This window comes from Symphalangus syndactylus, chromosome 17, assembly GCF_028878055.3.
Source record: "Symphalangus syndactylus isolate Jambi chromosome 17, NHGRI_mSymSyn1-v2.1_pri, whole genome shotgun sequence".
Taxonomy (NCBI): domain Eukaryota; kingdom Metazoa; phylum Chordata; class Mammalia; order Primates; family Hylobatidae; genus Symphalangus; species Symphalangus syndactylus.
Window position 1 is genome coordinate 45998521 of NC_072439.2, and position 27931 is coordinate 46026451.

The window sequence follows — 27931 nt, forward strand, 5'->3', positions numbered from 1 at the left end:
ATATGAGATGATTCTAATTTCTAAATATATTTCTTCTGTAAGACATGTGTTCTATCATTAGTAAAGATTTTTAAAGTGAGTTTTCAAGAAGACCAGAATGATCCAGCAGAAACATAAGCATTGGAAAATGGGTAAAAATTGATGAATATAAATTCCTTAATTAATATCTGGTTATCCAAGCACTGAGGAATCCTTAATGTCTATTCCCAGATTATTTTTGTAAGATACACTGAATTATTTTATATCCTCTCTGGCCCATATCAAGATCAGATGTTCATACAACCTGGAAATAAATCATCCACCATCTGACTAGCTCTCACAGGCCCATAGTGGGCCCTTTGGTCTGAATCTTATAAAAATATTTTTCTTCAGAATGACCATTATACATATATTCACTTAATTAATGTTTAATGAAGGTCTACTATGCAGCAGACACTATTAATATATTAATGAAAAAAACAGACAAAAATTGTTACACTCTGAGAGTCTAGGGGAAAAACGGGGAACAAATAATAAACTAAATTGCTTATAATTAATTAATTACATAATATTCTAAACGGTAATACGTGCTATGGAAATAATACAATAGGAAAGAAAAATGTGAAGATTATAGAGAGATCAACTTTTAAAATAGGGTGTTTAGTAATGGTCTCACAAAGATTGGCATTAAAATCAAGACCTGAAGGAGGCAAAGAGGTAAGCTATGACGATATCTTACGGAAGAGGGTTTCTAGGCAGAGGGAATAGCAAATGCCTTGAGGTGGGAATGTTCTAGGCAAACCTGAGAAACATAAAGAAGCAGTGTGCCTGGAGAAGCAGTAAGTACGATTGGGGTTAGGAAGAGAGTAAGAGGAAATGAGGTTAAATTATGTGAATCTTATCAGTCACTCTAAGAAATTTAGGGTTTTCTTTAAGTGAAATGAAATGTCACAGAAGAACTTTAAACACATTAATGATATTATATGACATATTTAAAAGTCTTAATTCTGGCTGACATTTTAACAATTACTAAAGGAGTAAAGGGTAGAGCAGTTAGAAAGTTACTGCAATAATCCAGGTAAAAAATGATGATGGCTCAAACCAGGGTAAGAGTGGGTAGATATAGTGAGAAGTGGTGAGACTCTGGACTTACACTGAATTCAGGGTAGATAGGATTTACTGCCAGACTGGAATTGAGATATGAGAGAAAAAGGGGAATCAAGGAGAACTCAAAAGTTTTTTACCTGAATAACTTAAAGAACAAAATTGGAATTCACTGAGATGAAAAAACTAGAGGAAGAGATGGAGAAAGGAAGCAGTAATCATAGGGTAAGTCAGGGACATATTAACCTTGGGATGACTATTAAGATGTCCAAATAGAAATACTGATCTGGCAGTTGGAGTTAAATGATTGGGATTTAAAGGAAAGAAACACATAAGAAATATATATATGGAACTCATAAGTATGTAGATGTCACTTAAAGCTATAATATGGTTTGCCTGTGTTCCCAGCCAAATCTCATCTTGAATTGTAGTTTCCATAATCCCCATGTGTCCTGGGAGGCACCCAGTGGGAGGTGATTGAATCATGCAGGTGGTTACCACCATGCAGTCCTGAGGATAGTTAGTGAGTTCTCATGAGAGCTAATGGTTTTATAAGGGGCTTTTTCCCCTCTTCATTCATTCTTCTCCTTCCTGCCACCATGTGAAGGATATGTTTGCTTCTCCTGCCATGATTGTAAGTTTCCTAAGGCCTCCCCAGCCCTGCAGAACTGTGAGTCAATTAAACCTCTTTCTTTCATAAATTACCCAGTCTCAGGTATTTCTTCATAGCAGCATGAGAATGGATTAATACGAGCTATAAGACTAATTGAGATCACAAAGACTATGAGAATAGACAGGAAAATAAAAATAAGAGTTCTGGGAACTCCAACATTAAAAGCTCTGAAAGAGAAAAACATAACAAAGGACTGAGAACAATAAGCTAGTAGATTAGGTGCAACACCAAAAGACAGTGGTGTCATGAAAGTGTCAAATATTGCTCATAGGCCAAGTAAAATGAAGATTGATATTTGGCCTTTGGATTTAGCAATATGGGAGTAATTGGTTACCTTGGCCAGAAATATTTCAGTTGAATGACAAAGGCAGAAACCTGTTTGAAATGGTTGAAGATAAAATGAAAACAGAAAAATGAAATTAGAGACAGTAAAGTAGGAAAACTCTTTGGAATAATTTTGCCATAAAGGGAAGGAGAGAAGTACAATGGTAGATTGAGTGAAGGCAAAGTAGGATCAAATGAGGTTGTCTTTGTTTTTTTGTTTTAAAACGAAAGACACAACAGTACGTTTGTAAGATGGTGGGAGATAACCATTAGAGAGGGAAACCAGTGACTGGAGAAAAACAAGGGAAAATCATTGTAATGATGTTCTTGAGTGCATTCGAGAAATAGGATATAGTACACAAGTAAAATGTTGGCATTAATTGCAAATGTGAACTGTTTTTCAGGCATCCTAACAAGGCAGAAGGCAGAGTTTAGGCACACAAAGGCAGAAGGTCATTAAATGTGGTAGTACAAGCTTAAGAATGATGTCTTCTGGTTGCTTTTATTTTCTCAGTGGAATAGGAAGCAAAGTCATCCATTGGAAGTTATGATGAGATAGACATGTTTGAGGTTTCAGAAGAGAGGAAAAGGTATGAAATGGACATCTAGAAGTATGGAAATGTGTGTGGCATGGAGAAATATGATGGCTAGGAAGCATTAAAAGTCTACTTGAGTTTAGTGATGAATAATTTGAAGTGAGACCCAGAAGCCTAGGAAGCCATGCGGTATAGATAAGAAATAGAAGAGTTGTATTTAACCAGTCTTATGATTTAGCTGAGGAATAGAGGGTATGTACAAGGGAATTCTTACAGTGATTAATCATGAACTTTAAGATGGGGAAGAAAGGCAGTAAAACAGATAGTAGGTAGGTAAAGGTCAAAAGATTGTTGAGTAAAGTGTATTCAAGAATAAACTGGAAAGATAAGAGTTTGTAATAATAGAAGGATTCATGGAATTGAGATTTTGACAAGGTTGCAATTATTTTTATATTATGGCCTTGAATGAACATAGGTATGAGTGAGGAAGAATGGAAGACAATATCACTGAAGGAAAGGAGGTCAAGGAATCAAGTGGCTACAGTAGTAGCAAGGTCATCCACATGGACATTAAAATATTTAAGAATTATGGCAGAAGTAGTGTTGGATGAAATTAAAGTGATCCAGGCGCTAAAATACTCCATAAATGAAGTTATATTCAACAGGTAGTCTAAAGTAAATGAGTTGACGAAACTTTGTGCTGTTAAAGATACAGCATTCATCATAAGAAAAGAGAACTTATTTTTGCCTTTTACAGAGTACTAATGACCACACTAGAAAAATAAATAATTAAAAATTATTTCAAGAGGTGGAGCCAAGATGGCCGAATAGGAACAGCTCCGGTCTCCAGCTCCCAGCCCCAGCGACACAGAAGACGGGTGATTTCTGCATTTCTGCTTGAGGTACCGGTTTCATCTCACTAGGGAGTGCCTAACAGTGGGTACAGGACAGTCGGTGAAGCGCACTGTGCGCGAGCCGAAGCAGGGCGAGGCATTGCCTCACTCGGGAAGCGCAAGGGGTCAGGGAGTTCCCTTTCCTAGTCAAAGAAAGGGGAAACAGACGGCACCTGGAATATCGGATCAGTCCCGTCCTAATACTGCGCTTTTCCAATGGGCCTGGAAAATGGCACACTAGGAGATTGTGTCCCGCACCTGGCTCGGAGGGTCCTATGCCCACAGAGTCTTGCTGATTGCTAGCACAGCAGTCTGACATCAAGCTGCAAGGCGGCAACGAGGCTGGGGGAGGGGCGCCCGCCATTGCCCAGGCTTGCTTAGGTAAACAAAGCAGCCAGGAAGCTCGAACTGGGTGGAGCCCACCACAGCTCAAGGAGGCCTGCCTGCCTCTGTAGGCTCCACCTCTGGGGGCAGGGCACAGACAACCAAAAACTCAGCGAGAACCTCCACAGCCTTAAATGTCTCTGTCTGACTGACAGCTTTGAAGAGAGTAGTGGTTCTCCCAGCACGCAGCTGGAGATCTGAGAACGGACAGACTGCCTCCTAAAGTGGGTCCCTCACCCCTGAGCAGCCTAACTGGGAGGCACCCCCCCAGTAGGGACAGACTGACACCTCATTCAACCGGGTACTCCTCTGAGACAAAACTTTCAGAGGAACTATCAGACAGCTGAATTTGTGGTCTCACGAAAATCCGCTGTTCTGCAGCCACCGGTGCTGACACCCAGCCAAACAGGGTCTGGAGTGGACCTCTAGTAAACTCCAACAGACCTGCAGCTGAGGGTCTTGTCTGGTAGAAGGAAAATGAACAAACGGAAAGGACATCCACACCAAAAACCCATCTGTACATCACCATCATCGAAGACAAAAACTAGACAAAACCACAAAGATGGGGAAAAAACAGACCAAAAAAACTGGAAACTCTAAAAAACAGAGCACCTCTCCTCCTCCAAAGGAACGCAGTTCCTCACCAGCAACGGAACAAAGCTGGATGGAGGATGAATTTGATGAGTTGAGAGAAGAAGGCTTCAGATGATCAAACTACTCTGAGTTACGAGAGGAAATTCAAAACAATAGCAAAGAAGCTAAAAACTTTGAAAAAAAATTAGAAGAATGGATAACTAGAATAACCAATGGAGAGAAGGGCTTAAAGGAGATGATGGAGCTGAAAGCCAAGTTTCGAGAACTATGCGAAGAATGCAGAAGCCTCAGTAGCAGATGCGCTCAACTGGAAGAAAGGGTATCGCTGATAGAAGATGAAATGAATGAAATGAGGAGAGAAGGGAAGTTTAGAGAAAAAAGAATAAAAAGAAATGAACAAAGCCTCCAAGAAATTTGGGACTATGTGAAAAGACCAAACCTACGTCTGATTGGTGTACCTGAAAATGATGGGGAGAATGGAACCAAGTTGGAAAACACTCTGCAAGATATTATCCAGGAGAACTTCCCCAATCTAGCAAGGCAGGCCAGCATTCAGATTCAGGAAATACAGAGAACGCCACAAAGATACTCCTCGAGAAGGGCAACTCCAAGACACATAATTGTCAGATTCACCAAAGTGGAAATGAAGGAAAAAATGTTAAGGGCAGCCAGAGAGAAAGGTCGGGTTACCCACAAAGGGAAGCCCATCAGACTAACAGCTGATCTCTCAGCAGAAACTCTACAAGCCAGAAGAGAGTGGGGGCCGATATTCAACATTCTTAAAGAAAAGAATTTTCAACCCAGAATTTCCTATCCCGCCAAACTAAGCTTCATAAGTGAAGGAGAAATAAAATACTTTACAGACAAGCAAACGCTGAGTGATTTTGTCACCACCAGGCCTGCCCTAAAAGAGCTCCTGAAGGAAGCACTAAACATGGAAAGGAACAACCGGTACCAGCCCCTGCAAAAACATGCCAAATTGTAAAGACCATCGAGGCTAGGAAGAAACTATAGCAACTAACGAGCAAAATAACCAACTAACATCATAATGACAGGATCAGATTCACACATAACAATATTCACGTTAAATGTAAATGGGCTAAATGCTCCAATCAAAAGACACAGACTGGCAAACTGGATAAGGAGTCAGGACCCATCAGTGTGCTGTATTCAGGAAACCCATCTCACATGCAGAGACACACATAGACTCAAAATAAAGGGATGGAGGAAGATCTATCAAGCAACTGGAAAACAAAAAAAGGCAGGGGTTGCAATCCTAGTCTCTGATAAAATAGACTTTAAACCAACAAAGATCAAAAGAGACAAAGAAGGCCATTACATAATGGTAAAGGGATCAATTCAACAAGAAGAGCTAACTATCCTAAATATATATGCACCCAACACAGGAGCACCCAGATTCATAAAGCAAGTCCTCAGTGACCTACAAAGGGACTTAAACTCCCACACAATAATAATGGGAGATTTTAACACCCCACTGTCAGCATTAGACAGATCAACGAGACAGAAAGTTAACAAGGATATCCAGGAATTGAACTCAGCTCTACATAAAGTGGACCTAATAGACATCTACAGAACTCTCCACCCCAAATCAACAGAATATACATTTTTTTCAGCACCACACCACACCTATTCCAAAATTGACCACATAGTTGGAAGTAAAGCTCTTCTCAGCAAATGTAAAAGAACAGAGATTATAACAAACTGTCTCTCAGACCACAGTGCAATCAAACTACAACTCAGGATTAAGGAACTCAGTCAAAACCGCTCAACTACATGGAAACTGAACAACCTGCTCCTGAATGACTATTGGGTACATAATGAAATGAAGGCAGAAATAAAGATGTTCTTTGAAACCAACGAGAACAAAGACACAACATACCAGAATCTCTGGGACACGTTCAAAGCAGTGTGTAGAGGGAAATTTATAGCACTAAATGCCCACAAGAGAAAGCAGGAAAGATCCAAAATTGACACCCTAACATCACAATTAAAAGAACTAGAAAAGCAAGAGCAAACACATTCAAAAGCTAGCAGAAGGCTAGAAATAACTAAAATCAGAGCAGAACTGAAAGAAATAGAGACACAAAAAACCCTTCAAAAAATCAGTGAATCCAGGAGCTGGTTTTTTGAAAAGATCAACAAAATTGATGGACCACTAGCAAGACTAATAAAGAAGAAAAGAGAGAAGAATCAAATAGATGCAATAAAAAACGAAAAAGGGGATATCACCACCGATCCCACAGAAATACAATCTACCATCAGAGAATCCTACAAACACCTCTATGCAAATAAACTAGAAAATCTAGAAGAAATGGATAAATTCCTCGACAAATACACCCTCCCAAGACTAAACCAGGAAGAAGTTGAATCTCTGAATAGACCAATAACAGGTTCTGAAATTGTGGCAATAATCAATAGCTTACCAACCAAAAAGAGTCCAGGACCTGATGGATTCACAGCTGAATTCTACCAGAGGTACAAGGAAGAACTGGTACCATTCCTTCTGAAACTATTCCAATCGATAGAAAAAGAGGGAATCCTCCCTAACACATTTTACGAAGCCAGCATCGTCCTGATACCAAAACCTGGCAGAGACATAACCAAAAAAGAGAATTTCAGACCAATATCCTTGATGAACATTGATGCAAAAATCCTCAATAAAATACTGGCAAACCGAATCCAGCAGCACATCAAAAAGCTTATCCACCATGATCAAGTGGGCTTCATCCCTGGGATGCAAGGCTGGTTCAACATACGCAAATCAATAAATGTAATCCAGCATATAAACAGAACCAAAGACAAAAACCACATGATTATCTCAATAGATGCAGAAAAGGCCTTTGACAAAATTCAACAACCCTTCATGCTAAAAACTCTCAATAAATTAGGTATTGATGGGACGTATCTCAAAATAATAAGAGCTATCTACAACAAACCCACAGCCAATATCATACTGAATGGGCAAAAACTGGAAGCATTCCCTCTGAAAACTGGCACAAGACAGGGATGCCCTCTCTCACCGCTCCTATTCAACATAGTGCTGGAAGTTCTGGCCAGAGCAATCAGGCAGGAGAAGGAAATAAAGGGTATTCAATTAGGAAAAGAGGAAGTCAAATTGTCCCTGTTTGCAGATGACATGATTGTATATCTAGAAAACCCCATTGTCTCAGCCCAAAATCTCCTTAAGCTGATTAGCAACTTCAGCAAAGTCTCAGGATACAAAATTAATGTACAAAAATCACAAGCATTCTTGTACACCAATAACAGACAAACAGAGAGCCAAATCATGAGTGAACTCCCATTCACAATTGCTTCAAAGAGAATCAAATACCTAGGAATCCAACTTACAAGGGATGTGAAGGACCTCTTCAAGGAGAACTACAAACCACTGCTCAATGAAATAAAAGAGGATACAAACAAATGGAAGAACATTCCATGCTCATGGGTTGGAAGAATCAATATCGTGAAAATGGCCATACTGCCCAAGGTAATTTATAGATTCAATGCCATCCCCATCAAGCTACCAATGACTTTCTTCACAGAATTGGAAAAAACTACTTTAAAGTTCATATGGAACCAAAAAAGAGCCCGCATCGCCAAGTCAATCCTAAGCCAAAAGAACAAAGCTGGAGGCATCACGCTACCTGACTTTAAACTATACTACAAGGCTACAGTAACCAAAACAGCATGGTACTGGTACAACAACAGAAACATAGATCAATGGAACAGAACAGAGCCCTCAGAAATGATTCCGCATAGCTACAACTATCTGATCTTTGACAAACCTGACAAAAACAAGAAATGGGGAAAGGATTCCCTATTTAATAAATGGTGCTGGGAAAACTGGCTAGCCATATGTAGAAAGCTGCAACTGGATCCCTTCCTTACACCTTATACAAAAATTAATTCAAAATGGATTAAAGACTTAAATGTTAGACCTAAAACCATTAAAATCCTACAAGAAAACCTAGGCAATACCATTCAGGACATAGGCGTGGGCAAGGACTTCATGTCTAAAACACCAAAAGCAATGGCAACAAAAGCCAAGATCGACAAATGGGATCTCATTAAACTAAAGAGCTTCTGCACAGCAAAAGAAAATATCATCAGAGTGAACAGGCAATCTACACAATGGGAGAAAATTTTTGCAACCTACTCATCTGACAAAGGGCTAATATCCAGAATCTACAATGAACTCAAACAAATTTACAAGAAAAAAACAAACAAGCCCATCAAAAAGTGGGCAGAGGACATGAACAGACACTTCTCAAAAGAAGACATTTATGCAGCCAAAAAACACATGAAGAAATGCTCCTCATCACTGGCCATCAGAGAAATGCAAATCAAAACCACAGTGAGATACCATCTCACACCAGTTAGAATGGCCATCATTAAAAAATCAGGAAACAACAGGTGCTGGAGAGGATGTGGAGAAATAGGAACACTTTTACACTGTTGGTGGGACTGTAAACTAGTTCAACCATTGTGGAAGTCAGTGTGGCGATTCCTCAGGGATCTAGAACTAGAAATACCATTTGACCCAGCCATCCCATTACTGGGTATATACCCAAAGGACTATAAATCATGCTGCTATAAAGACACATGCACACGTATGTTTATTGCGGCACTATTCACAATAGCAAAGAGTTGGAACCAACCCAAATATCCAACAACGATAGACTGGATTAAGAAAATGTGGCACATATACACCATGGAATACTATGCAGCCATAAAAAATGATGAGTTCGTGTCCTTTGTAGGGACATGGATGAAACTGGAAAACATCATTCTCAGTAAACTATCGCAAGGACAAAAAACCAAACACCACATGTTCTCACTCATAGGTGGGAATTGGACAATGAGAACTCATGGACACAGGAAGGGGAACATCACGCTCCGGGGACTGTTGTGGGGTGGGGGGAGGGGGGAGGGACAGCATTAGGAGATACACCTAATGCTAAATGACGAGTTAATGGGTGCAGGAAATCAACATGGCACATGGATACATATGTAACAAACCTGCACATTGTGCACATGTACCCTAAAACCCTAAAGTATAATAAAAAAAAAATAAAAATAAAAATAAAAAAATTATTTCAATCATTAATATTAAAAGGGAATCTCTTGAGTGGTGAGTAATTTTTCCTGACATCCTTTCTCTGAAAGAAGAGTCAACTGACATAATTTATTTAGATTTACTTTAAAAGTGTTTGACCTTAAAAAATACCTATCACAGAACACATAAGAACGGAGTAATTGAGAAATCAATACAATGCTCTATTAAGTTGAAAAAGTGACTACTTTTAAAAACAAAGTACTGGAAGTCCTAGATAGAGCAATCAGGCAAGAGAAAGAAATAAAAGCCGTCCAAATAGGAAAAAAAGAAATTCAACTATGTCTTTTTAATGATAATATGATTCTATACCTAGAAAACTCCCAAGACTCCACCAAAAGGCTACTGAAACTGATAAACAACTTCAGTAAAGTTTCAGAATACGAAATCAGTGTAGAAAAATCAGTAACATTCCTATATACCAATAATGTTCAAGCTGAGAGTCAAATCAAGAACACAATCCCATTTACAATAGCCACAAAAAAAAATACCTAGGAATAGATCTACCCAAAGAGGAGAAAGATCTCTACAAGGAGAATGACAAAAAAAAATGTTGAGAGAAACCACAGATGACACAAACAAATGGAAATGTGTGACATGCTCATGGATTATTGGAAGAACCACAATCATTAAAATACCCATAGTACCAAAAGCAATCTATGGATTCAGTGCTATTCACATCAGACTACCAACTTTATTTTTCACAGAACTGGAAAAAAAATTCTAAAATTAATATGGAACCAAAAAGGAGCCCAAATACTCAAAGCAATCCTAAGAAAAAAGAACAGTGCTGGAGGTATTATATTACCCAACTTCAAACCATGCTATAAGGCTACAGTACTCAAAACAGCATGGTTTTGGTGACATACAGACACACACACACACACACACACACACACACACACACATACACACACACAGCAGTGGAACAGACTGGAGAACCCAGAGATAAAGCTACACACAATACAGCCATCTGATACTCAACCAAGTCAACAAAAATAAGCAATAGGGAAAGGAATCCCTATTCAATAAATGGTGCTGGAATAGCTGTCTAGCTATATGCAGAATAATGAAATTGGACACTTACCTTTTACCATATACAAAAAAAATTAACTCAAGATGGATTAAAGATTTAAATGAAAGATTACAAACTATAAGAATCCTAGAAGAAACATAGGAGACACCATTCTGGACATTGGCCTTAGGAAAGAAGTTATGACTAAGTCCTCAAAAGCAATAGCAACAAAAGCAAAAATTGACAAGTGGGACCAAATTAAAGATCTTCTACACAGCAAAAGAAACTATCAACAGAGTAAACAACCTACAGAATGGGAGAAAATATTCACAAACTTTGCATCTGGCAGAGGTCTAATATCCAGAATCTGTAAGTTTCTTAATTCAACAAGCAAAAACAAATAATCCCATTAAAGAATGGGCAAAAGACATAACAGACACTTTTCAAAAGACATACATGCAGCCAACAAACATGAAAAATGTTTAACATTACTAATCATCAGAGAAAAGCAAATCAAAACCACAATGAGATACCATCTCACACTAGAAAGGCTATTATTAAAAACTCAAAAACACCAGACACTGAGGAGGCTGTGGAGAGAAAGGAGAACTTATGCACTGGTGTGGGAATGTAAATTAGTTCAACCACTGTGGAATACAGTTTGGAGATTTCCCAAAGAACCTAAAACAGAACTACCACTCAGCCCAGTAATTCCATTACCAGATATATACCCAAAGGAAAATAAATTATTCTACCAAAAAGATACATGCACATGTATGTTCGTTGCAGCAGTATTCAAAATAATGAAGACATGGAATCAACCTAGATGCCCATCAATGATGGACTGGATAAAGAAAACGTGGTACATATATATGTGGAATACTATGCAGCCATGAAAACAACAAGACCATGTTCTTCACAGCAATATGGATGCAGCTGGAGGCCATAATCCTTTTTTCTTTTAAAAAATGGAACACAAGGACTTAGCCATAATCCTAAGCACATAAATGCAGGAACAGAAAACCAAATACCACATGCTCTCTCTTATAAGTGGGAGCTAAACTTTAGGTACTTTTGGACATAAAGATGGCAAGAATAGACACTGGAGACGACTAGATGGGGGAGGTAGGGAGGAGGGTAAGGGTTGAAAAATTGTTGCATACTATGCTCACTACCTAAGTGACAAAATCATGCATATCTCAGCATCATGCAATATACCCATGTAACAAATCTGCACATGTACTCCCTGAATCTAGAATAAAAGCTGAAATTATTAAATAGGTAAATAAAGTACTGTTTTACAAATGTGGGAGCAGGAGGAATTACAGGGAAGGAAATGATTACACTATTTCCCTGAGTATTTTAACTATTGTAAGTCAACAGGGGAATTCGCGGGTTTTAGAAAATTGCTCCAATCATTCTGAACATTGATTAGTCTTATTCAATTTCAAGAAGACTATTAAAAAATAACAAGAACAATAAAAAAGAAATAACATATTTCTCGGGGAAACCATTTGGCTATATGATGGCACTGTGATTCAGTAGTAAACCGTAAGTATTCTAAGTAACATTTTAAATTATAATCTTTAAAAAGATAAAGGGATAAAGCACCACAAAAATTAAGTAAATGCCTGTGTTTAATCCTTGTCTTCCTCAAAAAAATAAAACCACAAAATTCGTATGGGCAACCTGGTTTTTCAAAACTAAAAATAAATGAAAACTAGAGCAGCTTTTCAAGAAAGAGGTTTTATCAGGACTGGACATTTACTATGTTAAGTTTTAGGGAAATAAAAATGAGTAAAAGACATAATCCTGCCTTCAAGTCATCGATAAACAAGAGAGAAATCATGTATGTAAGCAAAATATACATTTATAATACACATTTATTTACAAAATTCTAGGGGACCAAAAAGGAGGTGGTGACGAAATCTTTCTGTGAGAGTCAGAGTAAAGTCACAGGTGATACTTAAACTGCCCCCTGAGTTAATGGGTGCAGCACACCAACATGGCACATGTATACATATGTAACAAACCTGCACATTGTGCACATGTACCCTAAAACTTAAAGTATAATAATAATAAAATTAAAAATAAATAAATAAATAATAAATAAAAAAATAAACTGCCCCCTGAGGATTGAGTTGGAGTTCAGGTTGAAGGTCTCTGTCTATGTGTTGGGGGAGGGTAGTATTGAGAATGGAAAAGCCCATACAGAGAGAAAAAAATCAGCAGACTCTAAAAGAATGAAAATGCATGGAACATTTAGTTACTTGTGAGGAAAGAGATGTAGTTTATGAGGAGAGACAATGGATGATGAATTTGTAAATGAAATTGGAAAAGCACCCTTGTAAATAATTTATTTTTAAGGCTTTAGACCTCATCCTATAAAGTAGTTACTTGCCAAAGCATATTCCATAGACTACTAGTTCTGTGGCATGTTGAAAGATTATCACAAGAAAAAGGAGGCATCTCTGATCAAACAGAGTTAAACAAAATTTAAAGGATGTATTTACTCTCGGACTTCTCTGCACCTCTTAATATACTAATACACACTGAAAATCTCTAAAAGCTAACAGAATATGCAGTTTTCTAAACTAATTTTACAATAGAATCTTTTTTAAAGGAGAAAATCAGAGAACTAATGTTCTGTAGGAATGTATTCTGGAAAATGCTACTGGAGTAATGGGGAAATCACTGCAACTTAATTAAATTGGCTTCCCACCACATGATATCATTTATTTATTCTTCCATCTAATAAACTTTTATTTAGTACTTCTACGTGCTAAGCCTAATAGTGCATAAAAGTACACGAGCCTTATAAATTCAAATTGTTTATGTGAATAAAAATAATATTAGTTTCCTACTGAGTTAATGTGACCAAAACAAAATGAACTTGGATTCTGACTATACAGGATTCAAGTTCATCACAGTGCAGCAGTAGTGGTTAGGCATGGACACTTGGTAGCCAAACTGCCTGGGTTTAAATCCTAGCTATTCCACTTACTAGCTATATGACCTTGGGCAAATTACTTAACCTCTCTGTGCCAATATTAAGTGGGAATTGTGACAGTCCCTAACTCAGTTGTTCTGATGATTAAATTGAATGAGTTAATATTTATAAAGTCCTTAGAAAAGTGCTTGGCATACAGTAGGCATAATGTGTATTTCTGTTAAATAAATCAAATAAATATGCTGGGGTCACAGGGAGTGTTTTCTTTCCTTTCTTAAACTAGTTTATTGCACACTTACTCTGGGAAATTTTTGTAATAAATCAGTAGCCTGTTTAGATATAGGTGAAAATGAGATAACACAAGGCCATTTGGGTTCTTCCCTTAAGTAGGAAGCTTTATTGAAACATCAATCTTTACCCTAGATAGTGAGCCACAGTCTCCTAGCTCTCACTATTTTCTCCATACACCTGATTGAAAAAGTCAGGATATAAAAATGTAACACCAGGATGCAGAAATAAAGTTTATTTCTAGTTTTTTCTTTATACTTCTTACTAGTTTTCATATTTTCCATGATGGCATATCCAAGTTCTTTATTAAGAAAAAAGTTATTTAAAAAATCAGCTCTCAAACTAGGGTTAAAAACAAAGATAAATATAATATAGGAATTTTCTCCTTCCCAGTCCTAAAATAGTTGCCAGAGATAATTGGGAGGTCAAGGTAGGATTCAGCATTATATTTCAAGTTTGAATAGTTGTGAATTTAGCAAAGAAATTCCCAAACTCTTAACATACTATAAAATTCATAAACATTAATATATTTTAAAGAAAAACAATATGATTCACATCAAAATCACAGCTGTTTGAAAATTCAGGTCACTGTACCCTCCTTAAAGAATTTTTAAAATGGAGTTCAGAGTTACCTTAAAATTAAAATGATAAGAAAGAACTCACATTTTGAGGATTAAAAATAAAGTCTTCTTATAGACATTTTATAATAATAATGTCTAAAACGTTCTTTTTTCACTTCTAGATTGAATAAAGCATCTTCCTTATTTCAGTAAATGTTAGATGGATCCTTCTGATTGCTTAGGCCAAAAACCTTGGAGTCATTTCTCTCACATCCCACATCCAATTGCTCAGTACATCCTGCTTTCTACTTCTCAATATATAGACAGAATCTGGCCAGTTACCATCTCCACCCACAACTGCCATGGTCTAAGTCATCATTCTAACTGGTCTCCCTGCTATCATCATTCCCTTCAGTCTATCCTCAAAATAGCATCCAAAGAAGTGATCCTTTTATTAAAACATAAATCAGGTTGTGTCACTCCTCTGCCTAAAACCCTCAGTGGTTTTCCATCTCACTTGAAGTAAAAGCTGAAGTCCTTGCCAAGCCATCCATGATCTTGTCCACCTTACCCCTCTGATATCGCTCCCCTTCCCTTGTTCCATTTCAGTCTCCCTGGTATCCTTACTGTCAATATTTCTAAAACAAGCAGCCAGACCTTTACAGTTGCTGTTCTTTCTGCCTGGAATGCTCTTCCTGCAGGTGTCCTCTTAGCTCACTCCTTTACCTTCTTCTGTACTTTGCCCAAATGTCACCTTATCATAAGGTTTTCCTTGACAACTTCTTTTAAAATTGCAAACCACCCCACTCACATTTCCTAGTGCCTCTTCCAGATTTTTTTCTACATAGCAATTAAAACCATCTAACATCCCATGTTTCATATTTATCTCATTGTGTCTCCTCAATAGAATGAAATTCATGAGCACAAGATTTTTCTCTGTTTTATTCTCTGATATATTCCCACAACCTAGAACAGTGCTTAACACAGAGTAGCTGCTCAGTAAATATTTAGTGGATGTTAAATAAAAGTGGAGGTGTTGGGAAAGCTATTGGATATATATTCCTGGAGTGTAGAGAAAGGTCTCGGCTGGAGATATAATTGTATTAGTCATCAGTAAAAATGGCATTAAAATTAAAAATGCTGGATTCAGTAAAAAAGAAACTTTTTTTTTTTTTTTTTTTTTGAGACAGAGTCTCCCTCTGTCACCCAGGCTGGAGTGCAATGGCGTGATCTCGGCTCACTGTAATCTCCGTCTCCTGGGTTCATGCCATTCTCCTGCCTCAGCCTCCTGAGTAGCTGCGACTACAGGCGTCCGCCACCACACCCGGCTAATTTTTTGTATTTTTTAGTAGAAACAGGGTTTCACCGTGTTAGCCAGGATGGTCTCAATCTCCTGACCTCGTGATCTGCCCACCTCAGCCTCCCAACGTGCTGGGATTACTGGCATGAGCCACCGTGCCTGGCCAAAAAGAAACTTTTAAGAGAACTCATTTTTAAAATATTCGTTGGAAAAGCATAAAGACAAAAAGAATGCACTTTGTTGGAAACACATAGTGATAAAAATCATGTACTTTTTGCAAATTTCAAATTAGCAAAATTTACAAAACTGAAGGCTATTTAAAAGATATACAATATGCAACTAATTGCAAAAGACTGAATCAGTAATTTTTCATTGCTTTCTAATTGAATTTTGCTTTATTTCATGTTCAAGGTTATCTTCTCTTCTCAGTAAATGAAGCAAATTGTATGTTTTTTCATCCTTCTGTTTACCATCAGATCTTAGACCACCATGAAACACAAATAAGGAACTGAGATGCGTGCAATATATTGTTTCTAAAGAATTCCCCTCTCTATTCTTCATCTTCTGTGACCATTTAATTGTGCTGGTGACTGGCAAGACATGTGGGAATGGAAAGTAATATACTTGGAAGTAAATGGAGATTAAAATTCTCTTCTCAACAATTTGAAACTTATTCTGAAGCTTATTCAAAAAAATAAATGAAAAGCCCAAGGTCAGGCAACACTTTACTGAGAATCAGCCATTAGAATGCAGAACAGTGCCCTCAAAGACTGCCGTCTGCATTTTGTAGGAACAGATGCAAAAAAAAAATGGGGAAAATATTGTAAAATAACCACCATTATTGCTCGGTAATTTGTGTTAATTGTATGAATGAAGTTGTCGACCCACTGTACTTATTAAATGACATCACTCATCTGTCCCTGCAATTTGTTTCAACATGATGAAAACACAGTTGGGCTGAAAGATGCCTAGCTTCAGAGTAGTCTAAAAGCTTTTCAAATACCTTTAATTCATATTCACAGCCACCATTTTTGAAAATGTAATATTTCATCACCTGCTATATCAAATTTCTAAAATCTGCATTATATATTTCAAGGATGTTTAAATCAAAGTTAAAGTATCAAAAAGCCTACATAATTTATCAAGTAATATGTATTTAAGATGCTGACACAGCAGATAACAGGCAACCAACAGGCCAATATTAGCCACATGAAAGCTGCAAATAACTGCACATTTAAAGTTATGAAGATGAAGAAGCTGAGAAAGAATTTAAAAGGAAAGAGATAAGCGAAATCAAATGAGGCAAAGAAAATAGTTTAAAGGCAAGAAAGTTGAAAATATACAAACAATCTGAAGAGTAAGTGAAATAGAAAATCAGGCAAATGAAATGGATTCAGAATCTGACTAAGCTAAAAAAATGGTATTAATCAACCATCACATCAGACCCACACTTTTTAAAATGGAAATTATTATAACTGGGGTGAGAATAAGGAAGCAAGAGAATTCCAGAAATATGGTGGAAATTAATATTAAATAGGGCACCATTGTGATTTTTTTTAGTTTCCTTTCTAATAAAATCGCTAGAGCCATCTTTACTCCATCACACCTTCCTTGCACTCATCATTGCGTCCATCATTATTAACCACAAATCTCACCTTCACCACCACAACAACAATTTTCCTGGAAGAGATTTTTACAGAGTATGTAAGTCAAGAAAATGATAGAATTTGAGCCCCTTCAAGGCAAACCATTATAAGTCATATTGAACACTTTTTGAACACCAGTACCATAGAATCATAGACTCACAAGGTCAGAAAACTCTAAAGGTCCTCTAGTCTAATAATTCATTCTCAAAGTCCATCTATAATATTCCTGACAAACAGCTAGATTATTTTTTTTTTTTTTTTTTTTTTTTTTTTTGAGACGTAGTCTCGCTCTGTCGCCCAGGCTGGATGCAGTGGCACGATCTCGGCTCACTGCAAGCCCCGCCTCCCGGGTTCACGCCATTCTCCTGCCTCAGCCTCTCCGAGTAGCTGGGACTACAGGCGCCCGCCACCACGCCCGGCTAATTTTTTCTATTTTTAGTAGAGACGGGGTTTCACCGTGGTCTCGATCTCCTGACCTCGTGATCCGCCCGCCTCGGCCTCCCAAAGTGCTGGGATTACAAGCGTGAGCCACCGCGCCCGGCCAGCTAGATTATTTTTACAAAAACATGTTGATTGATAAAAGAACACTGCCTCCTACAAAATGGTCCATTTCACCTTCAAATACCCTTTCAACCTGTTATTTATTCAATTTTTATTCCACTCAAATTAAACATTTTGGCCAGGACATCTATTAATAAGAAAACATGAAAACACCAAAGCAACTGGCCCTACCCCACAGAGGATCTCATTTTGTTAATCTGATTGGAGCATCCCTGAGAATGTGCTTTTAAAGCTCCCCAAGTGATTCTAATATGCAGCCAGGATTGAAGAACCTGCACCCAACTAAGTTCAGTCCATACAAGGTAGATTTACTGCAAGAAAATGTCAAAAGGTCCTTCTCCCTAAAATTTCCATCCATGAGTCTCACTTTGACCTCTTGATGATTATACAGTAGAATAAAACAACATTATGACATAGAAAGAGCACAGCATTTGAATTCAGAGAAACCCAGCCCAACCACTTCCTAAGTGACTGGCTTCAGCCCAGCTGTCCAGCTGTCCTAAGTCTTAGTTTCCATATATGTAAGAAGAGGATAACAGTAACTAATGGAGAGTTGAAGGAGTTAATATATTGCACATGGCCAGCACAGTGCTATCATGTCTTCTTGAGCCTTCTCTAGGTAAATGTGGTGAGCAGACCCTAGGGTGGGCCCATGATTCCCACCCCTTGGTGTTCATACCCTGTATAATCCCCTCCCATTGAACTTACATGAGGCCTTTGACTTGCGTCTAATCAAAAGAATATGGAAAAGATTAAAGGATTTTGCAGAGGTAATTAAGGTCCCAAATCAGTTGATTTCAAGTTAATCATAAGGAAGCTTGTCCTGGGTGGGCCCTTAAAAGAGTGACTAGGCACTCCCTGAAGTCAGAGACTCTAATCAAGAGAGACTGTCCTGTGGGCTAGAGAAGTAAGGGGTCATGTTACAGAAGCTCATGTGGCAAGTAACTAAATGGCCTCTAAGCACTGCAAGTGGCCTCTAGGACCTGAGGGCAGCCTCCAGACAACAGCTTCAAAAAATCAGGGCTCTCCACCATATAGCTTCAAAGAAATGGATTGTGCCATCGACTGGTAATTTGGTTTACAGCAGTAGAAAACTAATACTGTTAAGCACCAATGATTTTAGTTTGAATATTTTGAGTCCTTTCCTCTTGAAAATAACTTTTATTTTCCTAGTCACTACCTAAAACACCTCCACTTGAGCTAAATTTTCTTTAACATGTGGCTTGCAAAAGCAGACGCAACCATCACAGCAAAAATGTATTCAGGTAGGAAGCATCAATGGATTTTAAATCTGGGGTGGTGGTAGTGGTGGAAATGATATTTACATTATATTTGATTTTGTTTTTTACCCTAAAGTACAGATCCTATATGGTGTTAACTTCACATTTAGGGAAAAGAAAAAAAGACTCCCTTGTTATCAAATTGTTTTGCTAATGATCCTCTCTTTAACCATCTGGAATGCAACCCATTCAAACTGAAGCACGTGTTAACTCCAAAGCTTGCAAAATATATTTTGAAGAGTTTCACAAAACATAGGCTATTGTTATTTATCTTAACCTATTATAGTTTGTATTACTCACTTGACCCCACTAGCCTTATGCTAACTTGGCATATTTATATGTTCACGCATGCATGCGTGTGTGTGTGTGTGTGTGTGTGTGTGTGTGTGTGTGCAGAATCTCCTGCCAATCAGAAAAACCTAAGAACCTTAATTTTCCTCTTTCCATATTCGCACAGGCAAGTATTTAAAAGTTTTTCTAAGTAATTAGTACCCAAACACATCATGAAGACTCATTCTTCCACCCTTGCTCACTGATGGTTTTATGTCAGATCACATGCATTATCTATCTTTAATTTCTGAAAGGAGCCTTTCTATTAATGTCCTTTGTAAGGTGTCATGCAGAGGAGATTAATCGCAGTCCTTATTTGATAGACAGTACCTAACAGTCAGCCATTCCTTCCCTCTCCCCTCTATAGGTAGTCCCTGATTCCCAATGTAGAGGCTAACACTGCATGGGTAGTTTTCCCCTCTTATTGAGGATATGATCACATGACCCTGAAAGTACCTGACAAAGACAATTAACATGCTAAGAATGACAGAATGAAAACATAAAAGAGCTCAAGTTCTTGATGACACTGCTCAAGCAATGACTTAACCTGACCTTCAACCATCCTACTGCCAGATTTCTTCGAACATGAGAAAATACTTTGTCTAAGCCCTTTTTGGGTATCCAGCTACTTGTAGCCACAAACATCCTAAATGATACAACTGCCTATCTGTAACAATTTTTAAAACTCCCTGAACCTCAGTTTTTCCAGCAAAGAGAGGAGAATATAATAGTGTCTATTTCTTAAAAATGTTGTGGAAATGCAGTGGTACAATGAAGATAAATGGTGCTCAGCATGTAGTAAAAATGATAAATTATTAATATAAAATAATATTAATATAATGCAAACCTACATAAATACCCAATAACCGTATGTTGAATGTAACTGTGTTATTATCGTGGGTTGCACTGTGTTCCCCTAAAAGATGTTAAAGTCCTAACCCCCAGTACCTGTGACTGTAACCCTGGAAATAAGGTTTTTGCAGACACTCAAGTTAGGATGTGGTCATTAGGGTGAGCCCTAATCCAATGTGACAGTGTCCTTATAAAAAGGGGAAATTTGATTTTTTAATGAAACAACAGGTGCTGGAGAGGATGTGGAGAAATAGGAACACTTTTACACTGTTGGTGGGACTGTAAACTAGTTCAACCATTGTGGAAGTCAGTGTGGCGATTCCTCAGGGATCTAGAACTAGAAATACCATTTCACCCAGCCATCCCATTACTGGGTATATACCCAAAGGACTATAAACCATGCTGCTATAAAGACACATGCACACGTATGTTTATTGCGGCACTATTCACAATAGCAAAGAGTTGGAACCAACCCAAATGTCCAACAACGATAGACTGGATTAAGAAAATGTGGCACATATACACCATGGAATACTATGCAGCCATAAAAAATGATGAGTTCGTGTCCTTTGTAGGGACATGGATGAAACTGGAAAACATCATTCTCAGTAAACTATCACAAGGACAAAAAACCAAACACCGCATGTTCTCACTCATAGGTGGCAATTGAACAATGAGAACTCATGGACACAGGAAGGGGAACATCACGCTCCGGGGACTGTTGTGGGGTGGGGGGAGGGGGGAGGGACAGCACTAGGAGATACACCTAATGCTAAATGACGAGTTAATGGGTGCAGGAAATCAACATGGCACATGGATACATATGTAACAAACCTGCACATTGTGCACATGTACCCTAAAACCCTAAAGTATAATAAAAGTAGATATACATAATAAAAAAAAAAAAAAAAAAAAGGGGAAATTTGGACAGAGGCAGAGATACGAGCACAGAGAGAATGCCATGTGAACGTGAAGGCAGTAATCAGAGTGATGGGTCTACAAGACAAGGAATGCCAAAGATTGCCAACAAACCACTGGAAGCTAGGAGAGAGGCATGGAATAGATTCTGTCCCACAGCCCTCGGAAGGAACGAATTCTGCCAACACCTTAATCTCAGACTTCCAGCCCCCAGAGCTGTGAGACAATACATTTCTGTTGTTTAAGGCATTCAGTTTGCGCTGCTTTGCCATGGCTGCCCTAGCAAGCTAATACATGCATTTAATGCTAAAAATAAACCTAAATTCCAAAGGAAAACATGCAAAAAAGACAGAAAATGAGTGTTCACTTTTTGCACAGCCATACATTCATAAGCCGATGTTGATTTTCATGGATAACTAATGGTAGCACACACACAAAAATGATTCTGGAAATAAAATCTTTAAGCATGAATTTTAAGGTTAGAAACTGGAAAGCTTTTCAAAGGAAAGAGGAATAATCATACAGAAAAAAAGAATAATTTGGAAGTTATGTAATGTATGTTAATAGAACGAGAAAACAGAAAATAAGGGAGAATTTTGAAATATAGAAATAAAGCAGAAGAATAAACGGGGTTAAGAAACAAGAGCACTTTCTTAATAAAATAATGAAATAACAAATACTAAAGTAGATAAAGAAGATAATGAGATGTAAGAAGAGAATCCATTTGGACATATCTTTTAAATTTTAATTCTTTAGAAAGAACTATAAATAGTTATATTTGCATATTTAATCATTACTTTTTAAGCCTTTCAGTTCCTTGAAATTTTTTACTAAAGAATTGTCACTAAAAACATGTGGAAGAAGATGTTTTGTATTGAATTTGAATATATTATTCACTTAATTACAACCTTCATGTAACAAAGGTTTCCTAATGTAGTCTCATCTAAAATTAATAGATATATACTCAGTGAATCCAAATGTTTAATGAGCTACAAGGCTTATTAACATTCCCATTTTATTTATTTTTAGCTTTATTAAAGCTCATCTACTGCCCACAGGCTTGTGATGCACATATCACATAATAAAAAGGCAAATTAAATTTAAATTCTTAGTGGCAGAATTTCCTACAAGCAAATGAATACCAACATGTCTACAATATTTTAGTACTGCCAGATTTTAAATTGAAGATTAAAGTTTTTATTTGCTTTTAATTAGTCTTATATTTACACAGTGAGAGAGAGAGTACAAACCAGTGCAAATGTTACCAACAAATCCATAAAATGAAATACTTTACATAAAAATGGGTGTAATTTCCACAGCTCTGCATTAGGTCTGTTGCTCAAATAAATACCTCCCTCATTTATTGACTGATGGCTGAAATTATTAGTAATTAATTTCTGTGAAAATACAAATGTTCTTAAGAGAGTAACACTTTAAGCTACTCTCAGTGAAATCATTTGAGATCCTAGCCTACGTACACACTTTTATAGTTAGCTGGTAGGGGGCTGAAGAGGGAAGAAAGGAGAAGAGCACCAGTGAGACAGGCTGGAAGCACCCAAACTGACATTTGTCAGCTTCCCTAGATTATTTATATCTTATTGGGATTCTATTTTTTTCAGACGAACATCTTCTCATTTAAACCATGACATAGAAGTCAGAGATGTAAACACTAGATAGACTTGTGCAAATCGTGGTCTAATTTCAATTCATTTGCAAGCATTTACTGAGTACCTATTGTGTACAAAATACTAAGCTAGGCTTTACAGAAAATACAAATGTAAGAAAGACACAGTGGCCAGGTTCTCAGAAGCTTACAGTCTGGCAGAGGTATAACACAAATTCAAAATTCAGTAACTACATAGGTGGTATAGCAAGATGGGTCAGAGAGTGGGCCCCAAAGTTAGACAGGCAGGCTTGAATTGTGGCTCCAGCTCACATGTAATGTAACCTCTGTGTACCTTGACCCTCAGCTGCACAATGGAAATGAATTGTTATGATGATTAATTGAATTAATACATGTGAAGCACTTAGAACAGTACAAGCAATAAGTATTACGTAACAACATCTGAGAAAACTAAAAACAAAAAAAGTGCTAGTGGAGTTCAAAAGACACAAGGTGGCGTTTGATAGGAAAACATGACTTTTCTCCCATCCAAGTACTAACCAGGCCCGACCCTGCTTAGCTTCCGAGATCAGACGAGATCGGGCGCGTTCAGGGTGGTATGGCCGTAGACGAAAACATGACTTTTCTAAGATAGCATACAGCAGACAATATTAGTGACCCTCCCACCCTCCACCCCACCTATCATACACAAAAGGACTTTACCTTTGCAGAGAGTACTTCTGCTTTTGTGCAACCTGACAGCTTCAGTTCACATGTGGTTTGTACTGTAACTTATTCTTTCCCTTTTATTTGCTCTTCCTCCCTGGTCACAATGGGAACAACTTGCACTCAAACTGTCATTGTATAACAAAAATATGTCAACGTCCCACACACAGTCTTTGCAAAAATGTCGGGGTGGATTTTTAAGATGCGAGTATCATGAGTATCCTTCTATATTCATTTATTTTTAATACATGAAGAAATAAGTTCTCTTCTGCTAAGGGAATAGAGAATATGAGTTTAATCTGGTCAAATCATAGTCTTGGTTTTTTAGGATGGCATGGATGTTGGTGTAGTTAGGATTCAACCAAATAGTCTAAAACAAATCAAAACAATTTATCGTACTTACACAAAGTAAAATGGTAATTTCACACAAAGTCAAATGTTTGTACATTATATAAAACTTACTTAGAAATAAGCCTCTCTAAATACTACAATATATGAACTTTTAATATTAACTTCTTAGATTTCCTTTTTCTGAGAGAAATAGGTGAGAGGTGACAGCGTGCTGGCAGTCCTCACAGCCCTCGCTTGCTCTGGGCACCTCCTCTGCTTGGGCTCCCACTTCGGCAGCACTTGAGGAGCCCTTCAACCCACCGCTGCACTGTGGGAGCCCCTTTCTGGGCTGTCCAAGGCCAGAGCCGGCTCCGTAAGCTTGCAGGGAGGTGTGGAGGGAGAGGCGCAAGCGGGAACGGGGGCTGCGCGGCGGGGCTTGCAGGCCAGCTGGAGTTCCGGGTGGGCGTGGGCTTGGTGGGTCCCACACTCGGAGCAGCCGGCCAGCCAGCCCAGCCGGCCCTGCTGGCCCTGCCGGCCCAGGCAATGAGGGGCTTAGCACCACGGCCAGCGGCTGCGGAGAGTGTACTGGGTCACCCAGCAGTGCCAGCCCACCGGCGCTGCGCTCGATTTCTCGCCAGGCCTTAGCTGCCTTCCCGCGGGGCAGGCCTCGGGACTGCAGCCTGCCATGCCTGAGCCTTCCCCCGCCTCTGTGGGCTCCTGTGCAGCCCAAGCCTTCCTGACAAGCACCGCCCCCTGCTCCACGGCAACCAGTCCCATGGATCACCCAAGGGCTGAGGAGTGCAAGAGCATGGCACGGGACTGGCAGACAGCTCCACCTGCAGCCCGGGTGAGGGATCCACTGGGTGAAGCCAGCTGGGCTGCTAAGTCTGGTGGAGATGTGGAGAACTTTATGTCTAGCTCAGGGATTGTAAACACACCAATCAGCACCCTGTGTCTAGCTCAGGGTTTTGTGAATGCACCAATCAACACTCTGTATCTAGCTGCTCTGGTGGGGCCTTGGAGAACCTTTATGTCTAGCTCAGGGATTGTAAATACACCAGTCGGCACTCTGTATCTAGCTCAAGGTTTGTAAACATACCAATCAGCACCCTGTGTCTAGCTCAGGGTTTGTGAGTGCACCAATTGACACTCTGTATCTAGCTGCTCTGGTGGGGCCTTGGAGAACCTTTGTGTCGATACTCTGTATCTAACTGATCTGATGGGGATGTGGAGGACCTTTATGTCTAGCTCAGGGATTGTAAATGCACCAGTCAGCGCCCTGTCAAAACAGACCACTCAGCTCTACCAATCAGCAGGACGTGGGTGGGGCCAGATAAGAGAATAAAAGCAGGCTGCCCCAGCCAGCAGTGGCAACCTGCTCGGGTCCCCTTCCACACTGTAGAAGCTTTGTTCTTTTGCTCTTTGCAATAAATCTTGCTACTGCTCACTCTTTGGGTCCACACTGCTTTTATGAGCTGTAACACTCACCGCGAAGGTCTGCAGCCTCACTCCTGAAGCCAGAGAGACCACGAGCCCACAGGGAGGAACAAACAACTCCAGATACGACGCCTTAAGAGCTGTAACACTCACCACAAAGGTCTGCAGCTTCACTCCTGAGCCAGCGAGACCACGAACCCACCAGAAGGAAGAAACTCCAAACACATCCAAACATCAGAAGGAACGAACAATTCCAGATGCGCCACCTTAAGAGCTGTAACACTCACTGCGAGGGTCTGCAGCTTCATTCTTGAAGTCAGTGAGACCAAGAACCCACCAATTCCGGACACATAGGGACAGTTGGTTGAATTTTTAGTTGTGTCCCCAAATATGATATGTTTAAGTACTAACCACCTGCATCCCCCACCTCATCCCTGTGAATGTAACCTTATTTGGAAATAGGGTCTTTGCAGATGTAATTAAGTTAAGATGAATCATGCTGGACTAGTGTGGCTCCTGATCAAATGACTGATATCCTTATAAAAGGAATATTCAACACAGAAATAGACCAAATTAGACACACAGGAAAAAAGGCCATGCAGCGATAGAGACAGAGATTGGAGTGATGCAGCTATCAGCCAAGGAATGCCAATGATTGCCAGCAAATACCAAAAGCTAGAAGAAAGAAAGAATTCTTCCCCCAGAGACCTCAGAGGGAGAATAGCCCTGCAGATACCTTGATCTGAAACTTCAAGTCTCCAGAACTGTGACAATAAATTTCTGTTGTTTTAAGCTACCTGATTTGGTATACTTTGTTACGGCAGCTCTAGGGAGCTAATACAGTAGGCCAATTCATTCATTCAGCAATACTTATTGAGTCTGCTATGTCCTGTACATTATACCTAGTGCTGCTGGGATATGGTGTGAGTAAGTGTAACAAAGTCCCAGTTCTTGGAAGTTTATGTTTTTACAGAGAAGACATTCAACAAACAAAATGTACTATCATTAATTTAATTGCAGTTGCAAACATAATACCTAAGTACCTCTCTCAAGTCATTCTCTAGCACAGTAATTGGTTTTATTTTCTTTATAATCTTCATCACTATTTGAAATTATCTTGTTTTGTCCTGTAATTCTTGTCAGTCTCCCCTCATTCCATTTCTAGCTTTTAGAAGAGTACATGGCACTATAGATACACAACAACTGTTGGATGAATGAATGAAAAAAAGGTGCAGGGTGACAAGAGAGCATTTATTAAATAGATGTGAGATTTTCTATTCTGTTCCATTGATCTATGTCTCTGTTTTGGTACCAGTACCATGCTGTTTTGGTTACTGTAGCCTTGTAGTATAGTTTGAAGTCAGGTAGCGTGATGCCTCCAGCTTTGTTCTTTTGGCTTAGGATTGACTTGGCGATGCGGGCTCTTTTTTGGTTCCATATGAACTTTAAAGTAGTGTTTTCCAATTCTGTGAAGAAAGTCACTGGTAGATTGATGGGGATGGCATTGAATCTATAAATTACCTTGGGCAGTAAGGCCATTTTCATGATATTGATTCTTCCTATCCATGAGCATGGAATGTTCTTCCATTTGTTTGTATCCTCTTTTATTTCATTGAGCAGTGGTTTGTAGTTCTCCTTGAAGAGGTCCTTCACATCTCTTGTAAGTTGGATTCCTAGGTATTTTATTCTCTTTGAAGCAATTGTGAATGAGAGTTCACTCATGATTTGGCTCTCTGTTTGTTTGTTATTGGTGGATAAGAATGCTCGTGATTTTTGTACATTGATTTTGTATCCTGAGACTTTGCTGAAGTTGCTTATCAGCTTAAGGAGATTTGGGGCTGAGACAATGGGGTTTTCTAGATATACAATCATGTCATCTGCAAACAGGGACAATTTGACTTCCTCTTTTCCTAATTAAATATCTTTTATTTCCTTCTCCTGCCTGATTGCCCTGGCCAGAACTTCCAACACTATGTTGAATAGGAGTGGTGAGAGAGGGCATCCCTGTCTTGTGCCAGTTTTCAAAGGGAATGCTTCCAGTTTTTGCCCATTCAGTATGATATTGGCTGTGGGTTTGTCATAGATAGCTCTTATTATTTTGAGATATGTCCCATCAATACCTAATTTATTGAGAGTTTTTAGCATGAAGTGTTGTTGAATTTTTTCAAAGGCCTTTTCTGTATCTATTGAGATAATCATGTGGTTTTTGTCTTTGGTTCTGTTTATATGCTGGATTACATTTACTGATTTGCATATGTTGAACCAGCCTTGCATCCCAGGGATGAAGTCCACTTGATTATGGTGGATAAGCTTTTTGATGTGCTGTTGGATTTGGTTTGCCAGTATTTTATTGAGGATTTTTGCATCATTGTTCATCAAGGATATTGGTCTAAAATTCTCTTTTTTGGTTGTGTCTCTGCCAGGCTTTGGTATCAGGATGATGCTGGCCTCATAAAATGAGTTAGGGAGGATTCCCTCGTTTTCTATTGATTGGAATAGTTTCAGAAGGAGTGG

At 38.7% G+C, this 27931-nt stretch overlaps 1 protein-coding gene across 2 annotated transcripts in view; it reads right to left on the reverse strand.

Moving 5' to 3' along the window:
* NELL2 (neural EGFL like 2) overlaps positions 1-27931 on the reverse strand; it is a 447696-nt gene that overhangs the window by 398672 nt on the left and 21093 nt on the right. Inside the window, exon 1 of one of the 2 annotated variants that reach the window (XM_055246786.2) lies at positions 23648-23664. The exons of the other annotated variant lie outside the window; for it this stretch is intronic. The gene's annotated coding sequence lies outside the window, so the exon portion shown is untranslated. Of the gene's footprint in view, positions 1-23647; positions 23665-27931 lie in introns of those variants that run through there. 2 annotated transcript variants of the gene reach the window in all.